Source organism: Balaenoptera physalus (genome assembly GCF_965194825.1).
Source record: "Balaenoptera physalus genome assembly, chromosome: 5".
Taxonomy (NCBI): domain Eukaryota; kingdom Metazoa; phylum Chordata; class Mammalia; order Artiodactyla; family Balaenopteridae; genus Balaenoptera; species Balaenoptera physalus.
The window spans coordinates 9706117-9733461 of record NC_138884.1 but is presented as its reverse complement, the minus strand read 5'-3'; the positions used below and the strand labels follow the sequence as shown (position 1 = coordinate 9733461).

General features: G+C 38.9%; 1 protein-coding gene across 10 annotated transcripts in view; it reads left to right on the top strand.

The window, feature by feature from the left end:
• Nucleotides 1-27345, top strand: part of FAM13A (family with sequence similarity 13 member A) — a 349193-nt gene that overhangs the window by 132794 nt on the left and 189054 nt on the right. The gene's annotated exons all lie outside the window — the stretch shown is intronic.

Genomic DNA, 27345 nt, shown 5'->3' with positions numbered 1-27345 from the left:
TGACACACCTCTGTGTGCCCCAGTGTAGGAGCCAAAGTGTTCGATGACATTCTCATGATACCCTTGTGGGCTAAATGAAAATTTGGGACGCAGACAAATACAAATTTGGTTGCATTTGGACCAGGATGAAGAACTTTGACCAGAGTGTTGGAACATAGATTGCTGTTCAGTTCAGGGGAGGTCTCTACATGTGTTTGTGTCATTCTCAGTATTTTAATCATTGGCTTGAACGAGCACATACTTAGCACTTTTGTGAGTGAAATAAAGCTGGAAGAATAGGTCAGATATTGGATGGCTGGATATGTAGACCAACAAAATGGTGTGTGTGTGTGTGTATAGCCCTTTCCCTATTCTTTCTTGCTTTAAAAAAACCCCCCAAACCCAGTTTTATTTGGGTCTGCAGCAGTGTGCTTAGGTCAGACGGACCCCAACAGATGGATGAGTCATAAATGGTCTATAATACTATCCTCTTTAGCCAGTGATTGACTTAAAGGTTGGCTGTGACACAGTTCTGGCCAAGGAGATGTAAGGGAAAGTGTGCTGGGAAAGATGTAAGGGAAAGTGAGGGCTCTGGGAAATATTTTCATTCCTGATTACCAAAAAGAGAATGATTTAAGAGATCAGAGCTGTGGTTGCCTCTGTGTGGAGTTGGGGGTGGCAGCAGTGGTGATGATTGACGAAGAAAGTACCCCAGGGAGCCCTCTGGGGTGACGAAAATGTTCTCAATAGGGAAGTGGGTTATATGGGTGTATGCATTTGTCGAAACTCTTTCAACTGTACACCTAAAATTTATGCATTTTACTGTATATAAATGATTATGCAAATTTTAATAAAAAAGAAAGAGAGTAGGCCTCTGGGTCAACATGCCCCTGCTCCCATCCTGCTTTCAGATGTTCTCATGTGAAAGCAGAATGCGGGGCGCTGCCACCATCACCTTTTGCCCTTGATGAATGTACCACTGACACACTGAGGTTGGCAGCCAAAGTAGGAAAAAGACTCAGTTCCTCATCGTTGCTCATCTGCTGAGCCAACCCTCAACACGCATACCTCTGGACTTTCAGTTATGAGAGGGAAATATATGTCGTCATAGGATAAACTACTTTTAGTGCAGTAGTCTGTTTCTTGCAACAAAAGCATCACGTCTGATGGAATCAGTATAATTGGAAAGTCCTGTACTTAGATTCATGGCCAAGAGGAGACCAAAATTAATTAATAATAGTTCAATTAAAATATGCATGGATTTTAGTTAACTTCTAACACGGTATGAAATGTCAGTGTGATGTGATTGCCAAAAAAACAAAAAACAAAATAAAACAAAAAACTGCAGATTGATTCACTGAGTATACTGAGTAATATTTAGAATAAAGAACGTATGTCTCCCTGCACTTGGTGTAGGTCAGGCAGCATCTGTAGCATCAGATCTGATTCTGAGTACTGTGTTCACCCTCTCCTGACAATCACCACTGGTCGTCACTTATTCTCACTAAATATGTATCTGCCTGGGTGACTGTCTTTTACTTCAGTTCCCATACTGCTGATGACTTCTAAATCATAACTCCTAGCCTCGACCTATCGGAAGAGCAATAGAGCCATATTTCTCACTACCCATGAAAAACCATATGGTGCCTGAAATTGCTCACGCCCACAGCATCATCTCCAAAACTTTGTCTACGTTCTACCCTCTCCAACCTTAGTTTGCCGGCCACCAGTCTGCCAAGCTGGAAGCCTTAGTTTGCCCTTAACTACTCCTCCTTTACCATTCCCGCTGGCACTCACATTCTGCCTTAGACATCTCTCTTGAAACGGGTGTCTTGTGTCCACCCCGCCCCCCAATGCTTTAGATTAGGCCCTTATTACAGCCACACAGTTTCAAACTGTTCTCCCACCTCTAGACTCACCCTCTCTCCATCTCCTTTCTACCAGTGATACAATGATGTTCCCCCAAAACAAACCTGATCATAGCATAGTCTTGACTTAAGTAAGCAAACTGTTTACTGTTATTGTTTTGCTCTCCCCCACTTTTGCTGACAATATACAATCAAAACTTACTTACTTGGAATTTAGGCCCTTTATACTCTGTCCGCAAGCCAAACATTCCCCGTTAAATGCTTGAATGAATTTTGAATTGTTCTTATCTTCTTCCTATTTCTCTGGCCTCTCTTCCATCTCCTTTGAGGTCTCTTCCTTCTGAGTCAGAATTAAACATTATTTCCTACGTTCATTCTTAGGCCTTCAGTCTAGAGCTCTCCCTGGCCAACCATACGTCTATATCTAACTACCTAATGCTCACGTGTACCTGCATGTCCTGTGGATTGTCTCATCATCTTTCCTTGCCTTTGAAGATCTGAATGCTCCATTTGAATTCTGGGGCATAATGAATGGCCGGTCCATCCACACAGTCACTCCAGGTTGATGTCCATCAATCACTAAAACCTGTTCATTCTGCTGCTTAAGTATCTCATAAATCTCTCCCACACTCACTGGTGCTTCCTCATAGCCTCTCATCCAGGCAGGAGAATTCTACACCTGGCCCATTATCACAAGCACCTGGTGACCCAGACTGAGTCAGAAAACTCAAGGCAGGGCTCCAAAACCTGTATTTTAAAAGGCTTCCTTGGAGATTGGTTCAAGATGGCAGAGTAGAAGGACATGCTCTCACTCCCTTTTTCGAGAACACCAAAATCACAACTAACTGCTGAACAATCATCGACAGGAAAGCACTGGAACTCACCAAAAAAGCCACCCCACATGCAAAGACAAAGGAGAAGCTGCAGTGAGACGGTAGGAGGGGCGCAATCACAATAAAATCAAATCCCATAATCACTGGGTGGGTGACTCGCAAACTGGAGAACACTTATACCATGGAAGTCCACCCACTGGAGTGAAGGTTCTGAGCCCCACGTCAGGCTTCCCAACCTGGGGGTCTGACAACGGGAGGAGGAATTCCTAGAGAATCAGACTTTGAAGGCTAGAGGGATTTGATTGCAGGACTTCGGCAAGACTGGGGGAAACAGAGACTCCACTCTTGGAGGGCACACACAAAGTAGTGTGCACATGGTGACCCAGGGGAAGGAGCAGTGACCCCATAGGAGACTGAACCAGAGCTACCTGCTAGTGTTGGAGGGTCTTCTGCAGAGGCGGGGGGTGGCTGTGGCTCACCGTGAGGACAAGGACACTGGCAGCAGAAGTTCCGGGAAGTACTCCTTGGCGTGAGCCCTCCCAGAGTCTGCCATTAGCCCCACCAAAGAGCCCAGGTAGGCTCCAGTGTTGGGTTGCCTCAGGCCAAACAAGCAACAGGGAGGGAACCCAGCCCCACCCATCAGGAGACAAGGGGATTAAAGTTTTACTGAGCTCTGCCCACCAGAGCAACAGCCAGCTCTACCCACCACCAGTCCCTCCCATCAGGAAACTTCGACAAGCCTCTTAGATAGCATCATCCACCAGAGAGCAGACAGCAGAAGCAAGAAGAACTACAGTCCTGCAGCCTGTGGAGCAAAAACCACATTCACAGAAAAATAGACAAGATGAAAAGGCAGAGGGCTATGTACCAGATGAAGAAACAAGATAAAACCCCAGAAAAACACTTAATGAAGTGGAGATAGGCAACCTTCCAGAAAAAGAATTCAGAATAATGATAGTGAAGATGATCCAGGACATCGGAAAAAGAATGGAGGCAAAGATCGAGAAAATGCAAGACATGTTTAACAAAGACCTAGAAGAATTAAAGAACAAACAGAGATGACCAATACAATAACTGAAATGAAAACTACACTAGAAGGAATCAATAGCAGAATAACTGAGGCAGAAAAACGGATAAGTGACCTGGAAGACAGAATGGTGGAATTCACTGCTGCAGAACAGAATAAAGAAAAAAGAATGAAAAGAAATGAAGACAGCCTAAGAGACCTCTGGGACAACATTAAACGCACGAACATTCGCATTATAGGGGTCCCAGAAGGAGAAGAGAGAGAGAAAGGACCCGAGAAAATATTTGAAGAGATTATAGTCGCAGACTTCCCTAACATGGAAAAGGAAATAGCCACCCAAATCCAGGAAGTGCAGAGATTCCCATACAGGAAAAACCCAAGGAGAAACATGCCAAGACACATAGTAATCAAATTGGCAAAAATTAAAGACAAAGAAAAATTATTGAAAGCAGCAAGGGAAAAATGACAAATAACATACAAGGGAACTCCCATAAGGTTAACACCTGATTTCTCAGCAGAAACTCTAGAAGCCAGAAGGGAGTGGCATGATATATTTTAAGTGATGAAAGGGAAGAACCTACAACCAAGATTACTCTACCCGGCAAGGATCTCATTCAGCTTCGATGGAGAAATCAAAAGTTTTACAGACAAGCAAAAGCTAAGAGAATTCAGCACCACCAAACCAGCTCTACAACAAATGCTACAGGAACTTCTCTATGTGGGAAACACAAGAGAAGAAAAGGACCTACAAAAACAAACCCAAAACAATTAAGAAAACGGTAACAGGAACATACATATCGATACCTACCTTAAATGTAAATGGATTAAATGCTCCAACCAAAAGACATAGACTGGCTGAATGGATACAAAAACAAGACCCATATATATGATGTCTACAAGAGACCCACTTCAGACCTAGGGACACATACAGACTGAAAGTGAAGGGATGGAAAAAGATATTCCATGCAAATGGAAATGAAAAGAAAGATGGAGTAGCAATACTCATATCAGATAAAATAGACTTTAAAATAAAGAATGTTACAAGAGACAAGGAAGGACACTATATAATGATCAAGGGATCAATCCAAGAAGAAGATATAAAAATAATAAATATATGTGCACCCAACATAGGAGCACCTCAATACATATGGCAACTGCTAACAGCTATTAAAGAGGAAATCGACAGTAACACAGTAATAGTGGGGGACTTTAACCCCTCACTTACACCAATGGACAGATCATGCAAACAGAAAATTAATAAGGAAACAAGCTTTAAATGACACAATAGACCAGATAGATTTAATTGATATTTATAGGACATTCCATCCCCAAACAGCAGATTACACTTTCTTCTCAAGTGCACATGGAACATTCTCCAGGATAGATCACATCTTGGGTCACAAATCAAGCCTCGGTAAATTTAAGAAAACTGAAATCATATCAAGCATCTTTTCTGACCACAACTCCATGAGATTAGAAATCAATTACAAGGAAAAAAACGTAAAAAACACAAACACATGGAGGCTAAACAATGCGTTACTAATTAACCAAGAGATCACTGAAGAAATCAAAGGGGAAACCAAAAAATACCTAGAAACAAATGACAATGGAGACACAACGACCCAAAACCTATGGGATGCAGCAAAAGTTCTAAGAGGGAAGTTTATAGCAATACAAGCCTACCTCAAGAAACAGGAAACATCTCGAATAAACAACCTAACCTTGCACCTAAAGCAATTAGAGAAAGAAGAACAAAAAACCCCCAAAGTTAGCAGAAGGAAAGAAATCATAAAGATCAGATCAGAAATAAATGAAAAAGAAATGAAGGAAACAATAGCAAAGATCAATAAAAGTAAAAGCTGGTTCTTTGAGAAGATAAACAAAATTGATAAACCATTAGCCAGACTCATCAAGAAGAAAAGGGAGAAGACTCAAATCAATAGAATTAGAAATGAAAAAGGAGAAGTAACAACTGACACTGCAGAAATACAAACGATCATGAGAGATTACTACAAGCAACTCTATGCCGATAAAATGGACAACCTGGAAGAAATGGACAAATTCTTAGAAATGCACAACCTGCTGAGACTGAACCAGGAAGAAATAGAAAATATGAACAGACCAATCACAAGCACTGAAATTGAAACTGTGATTAAAAATCTTCCAACAAACAAAAGCCCAGGACCAGATGGCTTCACAGGCAAATTCTATCAAACATTTACAGAAGAGCTAACTCCCATCCTTCTTAAACTCTTCCAAAATATTGCAGAGGAAGGAACACTCCCAAACTCATTCTATGAGGCTACCATCACCTTGATACCAAAACCAGACAAAGATACTACAAAAAAAGAAAATTACAGACCAATATCACTGATGAATATAGATGCAAAAATCCTCAACAAAATACTAGCAAACAGAATCCAACAACACATTAAAAGGATTATACACCATAATCAAGTGGGATTTATCCCATAGCTGCAAGGATTCTTCAATATACACAAATCAGTCAATGTGATACACCGTATTAACAAATTGAAGAATAAAAACCATATGATCGTCTCAGTAGATGCAGAAAAAGCTTTTGACAAAATTCAACACCCATTTATGATAAAAGCTCTCCAGAAAATGAGCATAGAGGGAACCTACTTCAACATAATAAAGGCCATATACGACAAATCCACAGCAAACATCATTCTCAATGGTGAATAACTGAAAGCATTTCCTCTAAGATCAGGAACAAGACAAGGATGTCCACTCTCACCACTATTATTCAACATAGTTTTGGAAGTCCTAGCCACGGCAGTCAGGGAAGAAAAAGAAATAGAAGGAATACAATTGGAAAAGAAGAAGTAAAACTGTCACTGCTTGCAGATGACATTATACTATACATAGAGAATCCTAAAGATGCCACCAGAAAACTACTAGAGCTAATCAATGAATTTGGTAATGTTGCAGGATACAAAATTATGCACAGAAATCTCTTGCATTCCTATACACTAATGATGAAAAATCTGAAGGAGAAATTAAGGAAACTCTCGCATTTGCCTTTGCAACAAAAAGAATAAAATACCTAGGAATAAACCTACCTAGGGAAACAAAAGACCTGTATGCAGAAAACTATAAGACACTGATGAAAGAAATTAAAGATGATACCAACAGATGGAGAGATATACCATGTTCTTGGATTGGAAGAATCAATATTGTGAAAATGACTGTACTACCCAAAGCAATCTACAGATTCAATTCAATCCCTATCAAATTACCAATGGCATTTTTTATGGAGGTAGAACAAAATGTCTTAAAATTTGTATGGAGACACAAAAGACCCCAAATAGCCAAAGCAGTCTTGAGGGGAAAAAATGGAGCTGGAGGAATCAGGCTCCCTGACTTCAGACTATATTACAAAGCTACAGTAATCAAGACAATATGTTACTGGCACAAAAACAGAAATATAGATCAATGGAACAGGATAGAAAGCCCAGAGATAAACCCACGCACCTATGGTCAACTAATCTATGACAAAGGAGGCAAGGATATAGAATGGAGAAAAGATAGTCTCTTCAATAAGTAGTGCTGGGAAAACTGGACAGCTACATGGAAAAGAATGAAATTAGAGCACTCCCTAACACCATACACAAAAATAAACTCAAAATGGATTAAAGACCTAAATGTAAGACCAGGCACTATAAAACTCTTAGAGGAAAACATAGGAAGAACACTCTTGGACATAAATCACAGCAAGATCTTTTTTGAGCCACCTCCTAGAATAATGGAAATAAAAACAAAAATAAACAAATGGGACCTAATGCTTTTGCACAGCAATGGAAACCATAAACAAGACAAGAAGACAACCCTCCGAATGGGAGAAGATATTTGCAAATGAATCATTGGACCAAGGATTAATCTCCAAAATATATAAACAGCTCATGCAGCTGAATATTAAACAAACAACCCAATCCAAAAATGGGCAGAAGGTCTAAATAGACATTTCTCCAAAGAAGACATACAGACGGCCAGAAGAACATGAAATGCTGCTCAACATCACTAATTATTAGAGAAATGCAAATCAAAACTACAATGAGGTATCACCTCACAGCAGTTAGATTAGGCATCATTAGAAAGTCTCCAAACAACAAATGCTGGAGAGGGTGTGGAGAAAAGGGAACTCTTGCACTGTTGGTGTGAATATAAATTGTTACAGCCACTATGGAGAACAGTATGGAGGTTCCTTAAAGAACTGAAAATAGAATTACCATATGACCCAGCAATCCCACTGCTGGGCATATACCCAAAGAAAACCATAATTCAAAAAGACACATGCACCCCAGTGTTCATTGCAGCACTATTTACAATAGCCAGGTCATATGGAAGCAACCTAAACGCCCATCGACAGATGAATGGATAAAGAAGACGTGGTACATATATACAATGGAATATTACTCAGCCGTAAAAAGGAACGAAACTGGGTCATTTGTAGAGACGTGGATGGATCTAGAGACTGTCATACAGAGTGAAGTAAGTCAGAAAGAGAAAAACAAATATCGTATATTAGCGCATATACATGGAACCTAGAAAATGGTACAGATGAACCGGTTTACCGAGCAGAAATTGAGACACAGATGTAGAGAAAAAACGAATGGACACCAAGGGTCGAAAGCCGTGGGAGTTGGGGGTGGTGGTGTGATGAATTGGGAGATTGGGATTGACATGTATACACTGATGTGTATAAAATGGATGACTAATAAGAAAAAAAAAAAAGTTTGATAGTGGAATGGACTTGGAATCTTTGACCGCCTAAGACAGCTCCTTGAATTTTGTAGGTGTCTAAAATAATATTCAGTAATTCTTTGCCAACTGTTGATCTTAGTGAACTAAATAAGGCTTTTGTCTTAGCTTTCTTAATAAGTTATAACACAGAGAAAAGTGCATAAGTCATAAGTTTAACTATAAACTTATGACTTTTGTGAGTTATGTGAACTCCCACTAGTATAACCACTACTCAGATCAAGAAACAGAACTTTCCCAGCACCTCGGAAGCCCTCCTTATACCATTTCCTGGTCATGGCCCCTGCTTTCTGCCCCCAAAGTAACCATTATCTTCACCATAAATTTGTTTTGCCCAGTTTTGAATTTTTTGAAAAGAAACCATACAATGTATATCATTTTATGTCTGCCTTGTTTTGCTGATTATTGCTCATGAGTTTTATTTCTGTTGTTGCTTGTAGCAAGGCTCCCTTATTTTTATTGTCTTCTATATTTTATTATATAAATGCAAAATATATTCTAATGATGAAAAAAGAAATTAAAAAAAATAATAAAAGGCTTCCTTGGGAATTTCAAATAATCAGCCAAATTTGGGAATTGATTGAGCCTCGGGAGACTGCTACAGTAGCCTTTCTACTGGTTTCCCTGACTCTACTCTGCCCCTTGACACCATCTTCCATCTTCTGCTGCCGAAGTTACTACTTCCTGTGATGTAAATATGAACGTACTACTTCCCATATCAAAATTCTTCAGTAGATCCTCTTCACCCATCCTTATATCTCAATCTTGGCATGACAAACAAGGCTTTCCATGATTTGAACTCACCCTACCTATTCACACTTCTTTCCTACCACTCCCGCCCGTACATTTGGTGTTCTAGCAGTCATTGATAGAAACCTATCACAGTATGGTTTCTACCCATTGAAATGGTAGAAACCATGTCATTTCAGGCCTCGTGCTTGTCAAGCTGGTGAACACATTGCCTGACACTGAAAAGTCCTTGAATAATGACTGGACTCATTATATTACTGAAAATAATGTCTATGATCATAATTTCTATATAGTATAATAGTAATAACAATGAATATCTTCAAATTAATTGAATGGAACTGGGAAACATGACAATTCACTGAATACTTCATGACTTCCATATCTAAGAAAAGGTATCAGATACTTCTAAAGTGTTTAGCTGTTCTGGAAGGAGCACTGATATTAGGTTAAGAAGGCTTGTATCTGTATCCTGGCTACTCAGCAATGTGACTGCGTAATTTATAATATCTCTGTTCCTCTTTCCTGCTGTATAAAATGGTGAAAGTCCTATAGATTTGTTGTGGGATTTAAACCATTAATACTTGTGGAAGTATTTTCAAAGCCAGTTAAGTAGTGTAGAAATGTAAAGTATTGCAACTTTTTTTGGGGTGGGGTGGGGTGATAATATAGGGTGAAGAGTAACTGATGAAGCCTTTGGCTTACTTTTGAAACCATCTGGTCAGAGATACTTTAGTAAATATATTAATAAGCTTAGAGCACAGAGTTAAAAATTCTAGTTCTAGAATCAGATTGGCTTAGAATTTACAATTTGTGTGACTCTGGGCAAATTATTCAATCTCTCCTTCAACCTTGACTTCCTCATCTGTAAAATAAGAAAAATATCTGTAACTAATTTGGTTGTTGTTTGTTACGATTAAATGAGATAATGATGGCCAGTTTTCAATAAATTTTAGTTTTTAAATAAAGAAATTATTAGGGTCACATCACCTTTATGATATCACCTTACTTCCCTTTACCTTAAAGGGTATCAGGCTTGGTAACAGAAGGAAAACAGTCAAAAGCAGAAAAATAAAGTTGCCAATCAGATGTGTTACTCATGATGGAACACCTGCTACTTCTAGACATTTTTTACTATTCAGTATTCTAGTTTTCTCAGTATAGTTAAATTAAGCATCTTTTTATCTTTGGGAAGCAAGAATCTGATTGCATCCTCAATGGACAGAAGAGTGTAATTTTAGTATTTAATGTATCTCTCCAGATCTGCTTTTTAAAAATGAATTAATTCATAAACCATAAAACTCTTTGAAGTGGAAGTTTTATGGATGAATGGGGTATTAAGTGGCTCTGTGAAAGATGACTGGGATTTCAGCACGTTGGTGGGGAGAGGGAGGGAGGTGTGGGGAACAGAAACCCTTCTAGGTAGAAAGGATGTTTTAGGACACGGAGGGTTCATGTAGTGGTGACTGAACATTTCTGGCTGGGCCATAGGAAGTAACAGGAGAAAGCTAGATACTAAAGTTAGGATGGAGTTTAACTAAGTAGCTAAAACTTATAGGAATAGGAAAATGACGAAGGGTTTTAAGAACAGGATGGATTTGATTTAAACTATACTTTAGATTTTTACTTTATCCCTTTGGCACGAGCAGGAAGTTGATGTGAGTCGGTAAAGCATATTTGTAGCAAGCTGTCAGTCTATTTCTGCCCAGCTGACTCTGGTTAGGGCCGCAAAACTGATCATGGCTTCTGTAACACCCTCCTCGGCCTCCCTTCCGGACAGGCTTCCTCTACCAGGAGGTCAAAGCAGAGATAAGGACAAAGGTGTACCTGCGTGCTTCCTCCTGCAGCTCCATTTCCCTGCCGTTCTCTGCGTGTGAACCTCGGGCCCTGCAAGGTTTTTCCAGATTTTGCAGTGGTTTGGCCGTGTCTACCACATCTAGCAACTTCAGTCACAGGAATTTTGGATAGACCTCCTAGGACTGTGACATTTGGGGAAATCTGTAGTCTGCTGGAGGTCTGAGAATGTGTATGTTGGCTATTGGGCTTTTGGTCCACATTTTGTTGAATTTGACAGGTAGTATTCACAGTTGGTTGTCTACAGTTACGGCCATTTCTTACTCAAGGTGAAGCTTTCTTTTTTCTTTTTCATTACTTTTATTGTAGGTTTCAAAGAAGAGCCTAAGTGGAAGTGCCTTTATTTTGTCAAACTGGAAGGTCAAAGCTATATTTCTGAATAAATGGGTTAAGAGAATCACATCTTTCAAGTAGGCATCTAATAGCCATAGTTTAATTTCTCCAGCTTCAGAATAATTTTAGAGTTTCTCTCATAAGATGATTTAAGTGCAAACTTTAGTGAAGCTTTTCCCTTATCTGCACTCAAGAATTAACTTAATCACCTAAATACTTATATACACAAAGTTTGGTGGCAAAAATATGGTTGAAATAATGGACCGTGAAATCTAGGCTGCTTTCATTAAATAATCATCAGGTGCCTACCATGTGCAAAGCATTGTTCTAGGAACAGGGACTACATCAGTGAGTGATGGACAGAAGTCTCTGCCCTTTTGAAGCTTATATTCTAATGAGGATACAGTAAACAACAGACAATAAACAAAGGATTAAGGAAATGGGTACTTTGTCAGATGGTGATATGTTCTATGGAGAGAAAGCAGGGGAGGACAGAAGTAGTGCTGGTAAATGTCATTTGCTGATTTAAATAAGATGAACAAAATGTTTCATCGACAAGGGACGTCTGAGCAGAGACTTGAAGGAGGTAAAGGAGCAAACCTTGAAGACCCTTGAGAGAGGAGCACTGCTGGTGGGGGAGAAGAGCTATCCAGAGGCCTGAGATGAAAGTATAGCTGGTCTGTGTGCTGAGCAGGGTTGAGAAGGCTGGTGTGGTTGGATTACAGTGAGCAAGGGGGAGAGTGAGAAGGAAAGGGGTCACATAGACAACAAGGGACCAGATCGTGTATGCTCTTACAGGTCATTGTAAGGACCTGGATTTTTATCCTGGCAGTTTTTTATTAGTATCGATCAGAAGAGTGCCATGATAGGACTTATCTACTCCAAGGATTACTCTAACTGCTAGGCTGAGAATGGACTGTTGAGAGGGACAGGCAGAAACAGGGAGACCCACTGGGAGTTTATCGCAATAGTCACCTTAAGATACAGCGGTGGCTTGGACCCAGGTGGTGGCAGTGAAGGTGGTGAGAGGACCTGCCGTGTGAGTTAGGATGTGAAGGAGCAACACCATAGAAGGCCCTGGAGACTCCAGGTAGGCTGGAGAATGTTTGAGATGAGAGTAGGTGAGGAGGCAAGCTGGAAGAGTAGGGGGCTGTGAACAGAGGGTGGGGTGTTTGCAGTAGTCATTTTGGAGGTGGAACTGTCTGCAGGGATGGTGAGGTTTAAGTTGTGTTTATGAGAATGAGTGACTGACATGGAAGAAAGAAAGAAAATCATTGGAAAAGAGATGGTTAAAGGATGACAGAGATGATGCTTTGTCCATATTGATCCTGAATTTACCCAGGAGGGTAGCAGATACTGAGGCGTACAGGAAGGCTGTGCGTTTGGACTACCTAGTATATCCACATTATTTATATGCTCTGTGCATAAATTACGAGTATATATACTTAATGTATAGGGTTCATGTAGAGCCTCATATGTATGTACATACGCAAAATAATGTGATTAATATGTTACTAAATATCTATCTAGAAGTATCTAGATGAGTCTCTATTCCAAATAAACATTTTGTGAGACTGTCTTTACTAGACAGTGTGTTGCTATCACTTAGCATATCTTTGGGAATTTATTTAGAAATTATCTTCAAATATATGTCATTCATGTGTCCTATTTTTTTTATACATTGTTGGACTGGGAAATCCTTGTACTTTAATGCTTTATTTGATTACAAAAAGTAGTCAATAATTATTTTGAGCCACAGCAGTTCACTAAGTTGGGGACTAGTGATTAAATATTAACTTATGGTTTTAAAATTGAAATCTGGTTATAAAATAATTATGCTGATTTTCCTGTGTGACTCACATGCAGACTCTCAAAACAGTTACTTTAAAATGTTTTGAGCAAAAGGAAAATCTTACTACAGTGATTAGTTAAGGGACATGCTCACTTATCAATATATGTTTTGGCAAGTCTGATTACAACGTTTATTCCATTCCTGTAGAGTCATTTATCATATAAACTGGTGTATCACATAAACTTCCTAGAACGTTTCCCATGTCTTTTTCATGCTCAAAAACATTGCGTGTGTCTCCATTTTTCATTTAGCGCTATAATCTAAAATTAACTTCAACACGTTTGTTCACTTTTTTTTTTTTTTTCATTTAATGCCTACTCTGTGTACAGATCTGGACTAAATGCTGGGCCTCTTCAGAAAATAAGACATGTCTCTGTCCCTAAGGGAATTGGCAGTCTACAACACACAAGCAAAATCAGTGCAGGAACAGAGGGGTGAAAAGGAGAAGGGGGACTTTATGCAGATACTGTGCTAAGTTCTTCTATTCATATGATCTCATTTACTTCTCAAAGTAATCCTGGAAAGTAAGTGATCTTAATTCTGTTTTGCAGATGAGGAAATCTAAAGAGTAAATTATTCAAGGTTAATAGCAGTAAATGACAGCTGGGTTTTGAACTCAAAGTACTGATTACAGGCAAAGTATAGAAATAACCAAAATTGTAGTTTTAAATTGGAATATCAGTACCATGAACATTTATACATTATTCATTCTGTATCTATTATAGCAATTTAGTATCAGGGAAGGACTTGAATTCTGTTCTTCTGACTCTAGTCCTACATGTTGTTACTACTACCGGTCTTTTCTGTAGCCCTTCAAGAATACTCCAAACTGGGTAGCAGTGGAGTCATAATAGAAAATAAAAAATGTTTTGGTTTTTATGTTGTTGTTTGATATTTGTGATTTAGCTGTGCTGTCTCTTTGTGTGGGTGAACTTACATAGTAAGAATGACTAACTTGTACCCACCAAAATCTGTAGGTTATCATTTTGAGCACCGAGGAACTCAGAGGTGACACTAAATTCATCTGCTCATTTTGTCAGATCAAACCTTTCCTTGGATCATGAGCTGTGCCTTTTAGATTGCTTCTAAGTTTGAAGGTTAAAAAATATTCAATGATGGTTAATAAAAGCAAAGATAAAATAGCATGATAGAATGTTGTTTGCTTGCATGACTCAAATAGGCACCTTCCAGTAGTGGAAACTGATCAGATTATCAATAAGTATAAAGCATTAAGTAATAAAAGTAGTTTTAAAACTTATTACTTAGCTTGGGGTACTTTTATGGCTCCAGTTTTTAGATCATAGTCACATATTTACAATTCAGATTACTAATTTCTTCTCCCCAGACATTTTGTTTTGTAGAGTGCTTACAGATAAACATTAGAAGGTCATGTCTGCTCAGAAATCATTGGAATAGATTAGATATATATGTGCCAGGTGTTAAGTTCCTTCTTTCCTATTGTGAGGAATGTTTAACAGAAGATAGACTAAATTGCTTTTGCTTGTGAAAACATTATTATACTGTATAACCTTTACTTACAGTGAGAAAGCAATACTTCGGGACTGACACCTCAGAAGTTGCCTACTTTCAATCATTATATTGTGTATATTTGACAAACAGGGGCACTCAGTAAATAGCAAGAGAATATTTGAAGATTTTCAAAGATTACTTGTATTTGCTTTAGATCTGAATTTCTGCTGTTTTCGTCAGTTGGCCTCCTAGGGATAGAGGTTATACTTCTGTGGACCAGAAGTGCCTAGAAAGTCGTATCCCTCCAGGAGCAGCCTTTAACCAATGACTGAGGAGTATGGAGGTATAAATTCCCAACGTTACTCCTTGGGTGGAATAATTCTGGGGTATGTATTTTATAGAGTTTCCCAGAGCTTCCCCCGAGGTTGAAGCTTTAGAACCACTGAAAAAGCTCTAGTAGCTTAATAATGACACTCCTTACTAACTACCTTGTCCCTCCATTATTGTCCCATTCCCCTGCTGAACTACCGATATCAACTACCTGCCCTCGATCCTTGTTGCAGGGTCTACTTCTGGTTGGGAGAGTGGAGGTCCAACTAAGACATCTCAAATTCTCTTCCCCCTAGGAAGCCCTCTCTCATTCTCCAGGTACAGTTAATCCCCATCTCCTGTGTTGTCGTAGGATGCTCTCTCTCTCCTTTTATGAGAACAAGTCTCACCTTCTGCCTGGGAAAGTTGGTTTTTTCTCTTGTATTGCATTATAAGTTCTTCAAAGTTAAGAAAAATATCTCATATTTACATGTACATTGGGTTTGCTCTAAAAGTTGTGGAATCACTCATACGTTCTTATGTCTTCCAAAGCACTTATTCTAGTTCCTTATATTTACTCAGAAATATCAATTGAATTGCACCATGTATGTATAAATAAAAGTTGACTCAAATTTATTTCAGGAAAGTCATAGTAACTCTTTTGTGCATTAGTAATCATTCACATTTATAGAGTATACAATAAAAGTTTGCGTAACAGAACTCCACCTAACTAATTTGCTAGATTAATCAATTCTCTGCATTTGTTTTTAAAGCACAGTGACTGCTTTCCATTGGCAACTCTGAAGGCTTGTGGCTAATAGACTATTCTCTTATATACTTTTTAAAAAATATATATATGTTTATTGGAATATAACTGCTTCACAACTGCGCTAGTCTCCGTCGCACAACAAAGTGAATCAGCTGTATGTATACATATATCCCCATATCCCCTCCCTCTTGAGCCTCCCTCCCACCCTCCCTGTCCCACCCTTCTAGGTCTTCACAAAGCACCGAGCTGATCTCCCTGTGCTATGCAGCTGCTTCCCACTAGCTATCTATTTTACATTCGGTAGTGTATATATGTCGATGCTACTGTCACTTCGCCCCAGCTTCCCCCTCCCCCCCCGCCGTGTCCTCAAGTCCATTTTCTATGTCTACATCTTTATTCCTGCCCTGCCACTAGGTTCATCAGTACCAATTTTGTTTTTTTTTTTTTAGATTCCATATATATGCGTTAGCATACGGTATTCGTTTTTCTCTTTCTGACTTATTTCACTCTGTATGACAGACTCTAGGTCCATCCAGCTCACTACAAATAACTCAATTTCATTTCTTTTTATGGCTGAGTAATATTCCATTGTATATATGTGCCACACCTTCTTTATCCATTCATCTGTCAATGGACATTTTGGTTGCTTCCATGTCTTGGCTGTAGTAAATAATGCTGCAATGAACATTGGGGTGCTTGTATCTTTTTGAATTATCTCCTGAGCAGATATATGCCCAGGAGTGGGATTGCTGGATCATATATTAGCTCTATTTTTAGTTTTTTAAGGAACCTCCATGCTGTTCTTCATAGTGGCTGTACCAATTTACATTCCCACCAACAGTGTAGGAGGGTTCCATTTTCTCCACACCCCCTTCAGCATTTGTTATTTGCAGACTGTTTTTTTTTTTAATTTTATTTTATTTTTGGCTGTGTTGGGTCTTCATTTCTGTGTGCAGGCTTTCTCTAGTTGCCGCAAGTGGGGCCTACTCTTCCTTGCGGTGCACGGGCTTCTCAATGCCGTAACTTCTCTTGTTGCAGAACACGGGCTCTAGGCATGCAGGCTTCAGTAGTTGCAGCACGTGGGCTCGGTAGTTGCGGCACACAGACCCTAGAGTATGCAGGCTTCAGTAGTTTGGCACGTGGGCTCAGTAGTTGTGGTGCACAGGCTTAGTTGCTCCACAGCATGTGGGATCTTCCTGGACCAGGGATTGAATGCATGCCCCCTACATTGGCAGGCGGATTCTTAACAACTACGCCACCAGGGAAGTCCTGTAGACTTTTTAATGATGGGCATTCTGACCAGTGTGAGATGGTACCTCATTTTAGTTTTGATTTGCATTTCTTTAATAATTAGTGATGTTGAGCATCTTTTCATGTGCCTATTGGCCATCTGTATGTCTTTTTTGGAGAAATGTCTGTTCAGGTCTTCTGCCCATTTTTTGATTGGGTTTTTTTGTTTTATTGTTGTTGAGTTGTATGAGCTGTTTGTATATTTTGGAAATTAATCCCTTGTCAGTTGCATCATTTGCAGATATTTTCACCCAGCCCATAGGTTGTCTTTTTTCTTTTTTTTAATGGTTTCCTTTGCTGTGCAAAAGCTTATAAGTTTGATTAGGTCCCATTTGTTTATTTGTGCTTTTATTTCTATTGCCTTGGAAGACTGACCTAAGAAAGTATTTTTACGACTTATGTCAGAGAATGTTTTGCCTATATTCTCTTCTAAGAGTTTTATGGTGTCATGTCTTATATTTAAGTCTTTAAGCCATTTTGAATTTAATTTTGTGTATGCTGTGAAGGTGTGTTCTAACTTCCTTGATTTGCCTGCGGCTGTCTAACTTTCCCAACACTACTTGCTAAAGAGACTGTCTTTTCCCCATTGTATACTCTTGCCTCCTTTGTCAAAGATTAATTGACTGTAGGTGTATGGGTTTATTTCTGGGCTCTCTATTCCATTCCATTGATCCATATGTCTGTTTTTGTGCCAGTACCATGCTGTTTCGATTACTGTAGCTTTGTAGTATTGTCTGAAGTCTGAGAGCATTATGCCTCCAGCTTTGTTCTTTTTCCTCAGGATTGCTTTGGCAATTCTCGGTCTTTTATGGTTCCATATAAATTTTAGGATTATTTGTTCTAGTTTTGTGAAAAATGTCATGGGTAATTTGATGGGGATCACATTAAATCTGTAGGTTGCTTTGGGTAGCATGGCCATTTTAACAGTATCAATTCTTCCAGTCCAAGAGCATGGGATAGCTTTCCATTTCTTTGAATCACCTTCAGTTTCCTTTATTACTGTTTTGTAGTTCTCAGCGTATGTCTTTCACCTCCTTGGTGAGGCTTATTCTGAAGTACTTTTTTTTTTTTTTGATGCAATTTTAAAAGGGATTGTTTATTTACATTCCTTTCTGATATTTCATTGTTAGTGTAAAGAAATGCAACTGATTTCTGTGTGTTAATCTTGTATCCTGCTACATTGCTGAATTCATTTATCGGTTCTAGTAGTTTTTGTGTGGAGTCTTAGGGTTATCCATAATATATTAATATAGCATCATGTCATCAGCATATAATGATAATTTTACCTCTTCCCTACCAATCTGAATACCTTTTATTTCTTCTTCTTGTCTGATTGCTGTGGCTAGGACTTCCAGTACTATGTTGAATAGAAATGGTGAGAGTTGGCATCCTTGTCTTGTTCCAGATTTTAGCAGGAACGCTTTCAGCTTTTCACCATTGAGAATTATATTGGCTGTGGGTTTGTCATAAATAGCTTTTATTATGTTGAAATATGTTTCCTCTATACTCACTTTCGTAAGGATTTTTATCATGAATGAATGTTGAATTTTATCAAATGTTTTTTCTGCATCTATTGAGATGATCCTGTGGTTTTGTCTTTTCTTTTGTTGATGTGGTGTATCACATTGATTGATTTGCATATGTTGAACTATCCTTGTGACCCTGGGATGAATCCAATTAGGTCGTGGTGTATGATCTTTTTTATGTGTTGTTGGATTCGGTTTGGTAATATTTTCTTGAGAATTTTTGCATCTATATTCATCAAAGATATTGGCCTGTGATTTTCTTTTTTGGTGGTATCTTTGTCTGGTTTTGGTATCAGGGTGATGGTGGCTTCATAGAATGTCTTTAGGAGTATTCCTTCCCCTTCAATCTTTTGGAAGAGTTTGAGAAGAATCAGTATAAGTTCTTCTTTGTATGTTTGGTTGAATTCACCTGTGAAACCATCTGTTCCTGGATTATTGTTTGTAGAGAGTTTTCTTTTATTAACAGATTCTATTTCACTACCAGTGATCAGTTTGTTCAAGTTATCTATTTCTTCTTGATTCAGTTTTGTTGGGCTGTATATTGCTAGAAACTTGTCCATTTTTTTCTAGGTTGTCGAATTTGTTGGCATATAATTGTACAGTTTCTCTTTTGGTGTGTGTGTGTGTGTGTGTGTGTGTGTTTCTGTGGTATCAGTTGTGATTTCTCCTCTTTCACTTATTATTTTCTTCACTTGGGTCTTTGGTCTTTTCTTCTTGGTGAGCCTGGCCAGAGGTTTGTCAATTTTGTTTACTCTTTCGAAGAACCAGCTGTTGGTTTTATTCATTTTTCTATTTTTTTGTCTCTATTTTATTTATTTCCTCTCTTTATTACTTCCTTCTGCTGACTTTAGGTTTTCTTTTAATTCTTGTAGGTGGTGGGTTAGGCTGTTTATTTGAGATTTTTCTTTTTTCTTGAAGAAGGCATGTATTGCTATGAACTTCCCTCTAAGAACTGCTTTTGCTGCATCCCATAGATTTGGTATGGTTCTGTTTTTATTGTCATTTGACTCAAGGTATTTTTTAATTTCTTCTTTGATTTCATCATTGACCTATTGTTTTTTTAGTAGCATGTTGTTTAGTCTCTATATAATCATTTTTTTCTTGTTTCTTTTTCTGTGGTTTATTTCTAGTTTCATGCCACTGTGGTCAGAAAAGATGCTTGAAATAATTCTATACTCCTAAATTTGTTGAGGCTTGTTTTGTGCCCTAATATGTGGTCAATCCCAGAGAATGTTCCACGTGCACATGAAAAAAAAATGTTTTCTGCTTTTTTTGGATGTAATGTCCTGAAAATAGCAATAAAGTATAATTTGAACCACCGTTTATTAAACACCTACTGTGTAGCAGTTAGTATTCTGTGAACTGGAGCTATAGCATTTAATTTTTTAAAAAAAGTCTCTGCCCTCGTGGACTTTGCCTCTTTAGGAGGGGGACACAGACAGTAAACAATTAAGAAAATTAATATGACATTTGATGATACGTTCTGTGAAGAAAATTAAAACCATGATAAGGACTTGAGATTAATGGTGTATGAGAGGAGAGAGGGAAGTTGGCATCACTATTTCCTATAGAAAATTGAGGGAAGCCCCTCTGAGATGAGTGGAGATCACAATGATATGGTGGAGCAAGCCATATAGACATGAGGAGGAAGAGCATCCCAGGCAGGGGGACCAGCAGGTAAAAAGGCCTGAGTCTGGCACTCGCTCACTCGCCTCTGACAACAGATTCAAACCCCTGTGCAAATCAGTAAAAAGTAGAGCTTCTTCAGGACTGTGAAACAAGAAAGCATGGTGGGCTAATATGCACGTATATTAAGAATAGATCTGAAATCACCAGCACAACATATGGACACCTAAACCAATCTTAAACCAGTTGTTACTGTTACAGAAGTAAAGCAAGTTGAGAGTAACTGGGGAGAGCTGATTTTGATGAGGCTGTTACAAAAAGCCTCTCCAAAGAGGTGACAGAGGAGCTGAAGGAAGAGAAAACTGTAATGGATTGTAATAATAAGATCAGAAGTCTAGATTCTAATGTTTAATGATGCTTAAATCTTTAACCATCTCTTGCTATATTCATTCTTATCCCTTTTTCTTTAATCAGAAATGACTGGTTGCCATTCTCTGTAAAACAATTTTCAACATTCTCTGTAAAGCAATTTTAAAAGACAGTTAAGGTTGTACTTGTGACTGTTATAGTTGCAGTTTATAAAGTAAAAGTAATGAGTTCAAAATATATCTGAAACTTAACTACTTCTCACCTCTTCCCTTTATATTTCCCTGGTCCAAGCCCAAGAACTACAGATTTCTTCCCAAAAGTTTACATAATGAAAATCTGTTAAATGCTATTTTAATTCAATTTGTTCCCTTTATTTATGTAAAGATAACATCGTATTACTTTTGAGTTTTAAGAAAACATCCTGTTCATTTGTTATAGTCAGTCAAATTAAGATTCATTTTGCAAATACAGTTGAATTAAAGTGGAGACTTTTATGGTATTGTAAGGAGTGGTCTGCAATCTGCCAATGACATTTATTGGATCCTGGTTGTGTGCAAAGTAGCAGTGTGTTGTGTATCTTTTTCCTGTAGGAGGCCTTAGGCTTGGGCTGTTACACCCACTTGTAATCATATCAGCATTGCTCTCTATCATCTCTCCAACTCACTAAATTTGATCAAATCACTTGTGTGGTTTGATTCCAGCATACCAATTGCAGCTCTCTAACAACCACTGCCTGTCATAATAACAGCTTCTTTGCCACCTACCCTCACCCATTATTATATTACTCAGGTAGTAAGAAAATGTATTATTATCTGATTCTCAATATCATGGAGATCCATCACATTTCTTTAGTGGTTGGAAATTAATACTAAAGGCAAGGGAAATGTAAGAGTTGACATTGTTTTCTTTATTCGTTCAAAAAACGCTTATTAAATACCTACAGAATGCTGGGGATACACTGGGCAAATCCTTACCCACATGAACCTTAAAGTCTACTGGAGGTGATGTACAATAAATAAATCAAAATGTAAAACAAAATTGTGAATTACAAATTAGAATAAGTATGTGTTTGAAGTAAAGCAGGTTAATAAGAGAAGAGAGTAATCAGGAGAGCCACTTTAGATGGGGTTGTTAAAGAAGGCCTCTCGGAGGAGGTGACATAGGAGCTGAAGGAGGAGAATATATCAGCCATGCTAAAGAAATGGTGGAGAGGCATTCCAGGGAGAGGGAATGTGAAGGACGAATACTTGAAGGCAGGAAAGGACTTGGAGTATTTGAAGGTTGAAAAGGTGGCCATTGTGTCTGAGGCATAGTAAGGGAGGGGCAAGTGGTGTGAGATGAGGTTAGAGAAGAAGGCAAGGGCTAGATCATGCGAGGCTATGTAGGTTATGGTAAATAGTTTGGATTTTATTCCGGGAGTAATGATGAGACATTGCTTGAGGAATGACATCATCTGATTTACGTATACAAAGCTTATAGAAAGCAGGATGATTGAAGTGATTTAGGTGAAAAATGATGGCTATGACTGGGTTGGCTGTGTACACAGAGAGAAGTGAATGAATCCCAGTTTACTTTGGAGAGTGCTGACTGGACTTGATGATAGGTTTGATGATGGGAGGTATGGGAAAGGGAGGAATCAAGGTTGATACCTAAGACATTGGCTTGAGCAACTGGGTACCATTTGCTAATCTGGGGAAGAAACTCAAGGACTGACATAAATTATTTTGCTGATAAATCAAAAGCTCAGGTTTGGACATAAATTTAGGTGCTTATTAGACAGCAAGGTAGAGTTGCCAAGTAAGCAGTTAGACTTAAGTAGCTTAGGAGAAATGTGAAAGATAGTGATACAGATTTGGGAGTCATTAGGATATTGGTTGTATTTAAAAGAAATGAAAGTGTTCTGAGATCATTATATATTTGGGAAAAGAAGAATTCTCTACATCAACCCTTGAGTCACTCCAATTTCATTCAACTATTTATTCAACACATATTTATTGAGCTCCTACTATACAAGGCACTTTTCAGTGGCATTGTAGTTTTAGTAATGAGTAAGGGAGACCAATTATTTACCTTCATAGGACTTCTATTTAGTAGAGGATACACAAAACGAACCAATAACCAGTAGATATGTAACTTTATTGTATAGAGGAGAAGCAGCAGCCAAGGAGATCATGTGGAGTTGGTCCATGAGGTAGGCAATTTTTTCCCCCTATCAGTGATGATGTGGCAGCTATTAGAAGGAATCACCTGGGTCAGATGTTGCTAACTGAGTACGATGGAAACCAAGCTGTGAGTGACTGTTTTCAGCACTTTCTGTGGCTAGTGACCAAAAAAACAAACAAACAAAACACACAGATTTGGGGGCACTGAAGATGAAGAAGTAGATGTGGTGAAGACAGCTGTTTTGGAGGCGTGTGCTGTAAAGGAAAGCAAACAACATGGCACCACAGCTAGTGAGAGAGCTAAGATGAAGGAAGTTGTTTTTTTGGTTGTTGTTTTTTGTTTTTAAAGATAATTACAGAGCACGCGTGTGATTATGGGAATGATCTAGTGGAGAGGGAGTGGGAGGGGAGAATTGAAAGAGTGACGTCCTTGAGAAGGTGAGAGGAGATGGGCTCAAAGGTGGCGTGGAGGGAATGGCTGATTAGGACCAGAATCTTCCATTGTAACTGGAGGGACGTAGAGTGGTTTGTAAATTTGATGGTGGGGTAATGAGAAGCTTCTCTGATGCCTCTTTTTTCCAATGAAGCAAGAATGGAAGGAAACGGGTTTGAGGAGAGAGGAGGAGACATGAAATATCATCTTGGAGAGTGGAAAATCATGTTACTAAAGAAGTATAGCAGGATTGCTGTGGATTAGAGAGGGTTCATTCAAGATTTATGGTAATAAATTTAACATGACACAGTCAACCAGTTCTATAATTTTTTTCCAGCCACTTTCAGTTGCTCCATTCCCAGCACAGAGAAGGCATATAGCCGGATTCATCCAAGGTCGTCCTTTTGTGAAATAAATGCAGTGATTGACGATGAGAGGAAGAAAACGAAGGGCATTAGCAAAGGAATGAAAGGTCATGAAGTGTAAGCTGATTAAGGAGAGAATTAAAAACAGGAGGAATGCACAAAGGGATTGTGAAAGGTTAGAAAAGGGATATTGTTCATTGATTTGGTTTACTCATTCACCACAGCAGTTGAGCTTCTACCGTGTGCCAAACAGTGTTCCAGGCCTTGTGGATATATCTGTGAGTGATATAGGTCTTCTCACAGAGTAGGGAGAGATGGACAGTGAAGAATTAAAACCACTAAATATTAAAGTGAGATATTGCTGAGCGCTATGAAGAAATAGAGCGAGCCCCAGTGGGAGGGGAGAGCAGTGGTGACTCAGATAAGGTGTTCCAGGGAGGGAGTCCTCTCTAGTGAAACTGAACAGAGACCTGGATGAAGTGTGGGCACACGATGTGAATAGCTGGGAGCAGGCGGGCTAGGCTGAGAGAACGGCACGTGCTTTTCTATTTTTTATTGTCATTAGTAGGTGAATGGAAAGGCCAACACAGCAATGACAAACAAGGTATTTTTTCTTTCCCTATTGTATTTTTCAATGGTGTTTTCATGATACAGCGGGTTTAAGCAATTGGTTGTTGCTCAGGTCTTTACAGTGGGCAGTCAGTTCATTCAGAAGTCTCGTTCAAGTAGAAATGTTTAAAATAAATATAAGTATACCCTATATAATATATTCATGTCTAATTTATCATTCCATTCTCCAGTGACCAGCATTGGAATGCCACACATAATAATAGGGTTCAGTTAATATTTGAGAGACTTTCCATGCCCACATAATACTTACAAACACAGAACATTCCCCCTTCAAACCTTTGCGAAGAAGTTCTTCTAAGGGGAGAGTTCAAACACAAGCCTGAGGTCTCTTCCCTTTGCCCTGGGAAAGTGGGGATTTACTTTAAAAGGCTTTTTTTAAAAATGTAGACATAATTCACGTACCATAAAATTCACCTGTTTACAGTATGCAGTTTATTGGGTTTTAGCATGTTCACCAAGTTGTACAACCATTACCATTACCTAATTCCAGAGCATTTTTGTCACCCCAAAAGAAACCCCATGCAGACTGGAGCCATGAGACGTGACTGCATTCCCTCCTCCTCCCAGGCCCTGGCTACCACTAATCTACTTCCTGTCACTATTCGCCCATTCTGGACATTTCATACACATGGAATCACACAATATATGTCCTTTTGTGTTTGGCTTCTTTCACTTAGCGTAATGTTTTCAAAGTTAAACTATGTGATTAGCAGGTATTAGTACTTCATTCCTTTTTATAGCTGGACAATATTCCATTGTGTGTATACACCATATTTTTCTTATCTGATCAACAGTTGATGGACATTTGTGTTGTTTCCACTTTTTGGCTACTATGAATAATGCTACAGTGAGCACTTATGTAAAAGTTTTTGTGTGGACATATGATTTTAATTCTCAGGTATATACCTACAAGCATCAATGGCTTTTTATAAGCACAACTTTATTATTTTTTTTAACATCTTTATTGGAGTATAATTGCTTTACAATGGTGTGTTAGTTTCTGCTTTATAACAAAGTGAATCAGTTATACATATACATATGTTCCCATATCTCTTCCCCCCTGCATCTCCCTCCCTCCCACCCTCCCCATCCCACCCCTCCAGGTGGTCACAAAACACCGAGCTGATCTCCCTGTGCTATGCGGTTGTAAAAGCACAACTTTAAAAAGGCTTTATCTTTAAAATGTTTCTCATAATATATTATGGAGTTACCATACTACATCTGTTTTAAAACAATACATTAAGTTATTACCAGTTACTTATTTAAGGTACTAGTTGAATTGCTTAACTTCCCTCCAGAAATCTGCGTCACATTGGCCCTGCAGGAAGTGTAGCCTGTGTTCTGTAGCTCACTGCTATGGCCCGGGTGCCAGTTCTCCAGCAGCATTCGGATGGGGGCACTGGGAATGCAGCCCCCAACGGGATGTGGCTTAACTTTTTTGTCAATAAATATTGCTTCCTGAAAGAATCATCAGATCATAAAATCTTGAAATTTAAGAGCTAGCTAGGATTCTTGGAGCTCACCTAATCCAGTCCCTTTGTTGTATAGATCTTTAAACTGAGGGAGAGGTCCAAGAGGTTACAATGCGTGCCTGGCTTCCTAGAGCTGGTTAGAGAGCTAGGACGAGAGCTAGGATGGTGCTGTGACTACTGAACTTCACTTTGACTCCACTGTCTGAATTCAGTCATAAAACAAAAAATAGACGTAATTTATGTAGGTGGCATTGTCGGTTAAAAGTGGACAGAAAATGCTTTCAGAGTCTTCTAGGGAAGAGCTGACTCTCAGCCTTATACTTATTAATTCACAGGGACAGGGAGGCAGAATAGGAGTGATACTGTCACTTTTAAAGGAAACACCACCACTTTCAGTTTATGCTTAAGGAAGAAAGAATTACAGGCACTTATAAACTCAGACAGACATAAACAAAGGTCACCTATTCCTATTCACTTCCCTTAAGAGTCGGCCTGTTTTCTTCTCATCACATTCTAACATTTACTTACCGGTAGTTTAAAAAGAGGTATAAGGATTATGCCTAATTATATTATCCAAGGGTAGCCAAATTACGCAACAGATTATGCAGTTAATCACTTGAACCTTTTAAATGTCGTGCTGGATATAGTTTATCCCTCTCACAGTGAGTCAGAAGCGGGAATGGGTTCATTCACTATTTCCAGTAAACAGCTTCCCAACAGCAGGTGGTGTGACTGGTGGGAAAGGGTAGGACTGGAATGTACACTTATTTGGAGACCTCAGAAATGCACCCTTGGTCCTTACACAGGGCTGTGCATGAGGCCACAGGCAGCTGAGTGTTGGCAGCGCCGCACCCCTGCCCCCAGCTCACGAGAAGTTCGTGATCCCCTCCGAGTCTGGGAATATTGCTCCCTAGCACGAAGCGGAGAACAGGTGCCCTGTACAGCCCTGTGATCCAGGCGTGGGTCTCGGCTCTACCACTCTCTGTGTGATTTTGGGCACATCACCTCAGGATGCACACCCCTCATCTGTAGAATTAGGGGCATGGATAGAGTAGTTGATCTTTAAAAACTCTCTTGGCTTTAAAATGCTATGGTTCTACAACCGAGCCATTTAAGCTGTCAAGTATATTGGATGAGAAGTAGTATATAAAGATGATAAGAGCTCGGGCCTTAAAGTTATTCAGAACCATCTTTGAGTCCTGTGTGACATTAGGCAATTTATTTAACTTCTGTATGCTTTTGTTGTGTAATACTTAAAAGGGGAATGATAATACGATATAATAATAGTACCTGACTCATAGGGCTGTTGAGGGGGAAATGGCATTATGAATGCAAAGACTTTAGCACAGTGCCTGACACATCCTATGATTTAGTAATTATTTATTAGTAGTAAGTAGTATTGTTATTTTCTTTAGGGACATTTTATCCTAATAATATACTGTTCCCTTTAAAAATATAAGAATGTAATTCCAGGAAATTTTAGTAATATTATAAAGTGTGTAGAATACAATTTTGTTTAAAAGATGATGATTAACCCTAAAGTAAATTGGAAAAAAACCCTCATTATTTAGATGAGTGAATGGTAGACATGATAGGGGAAGAAATGGGATGCAGAGGTGAAGGTTATGGAGCAGGTAAAAGAAATC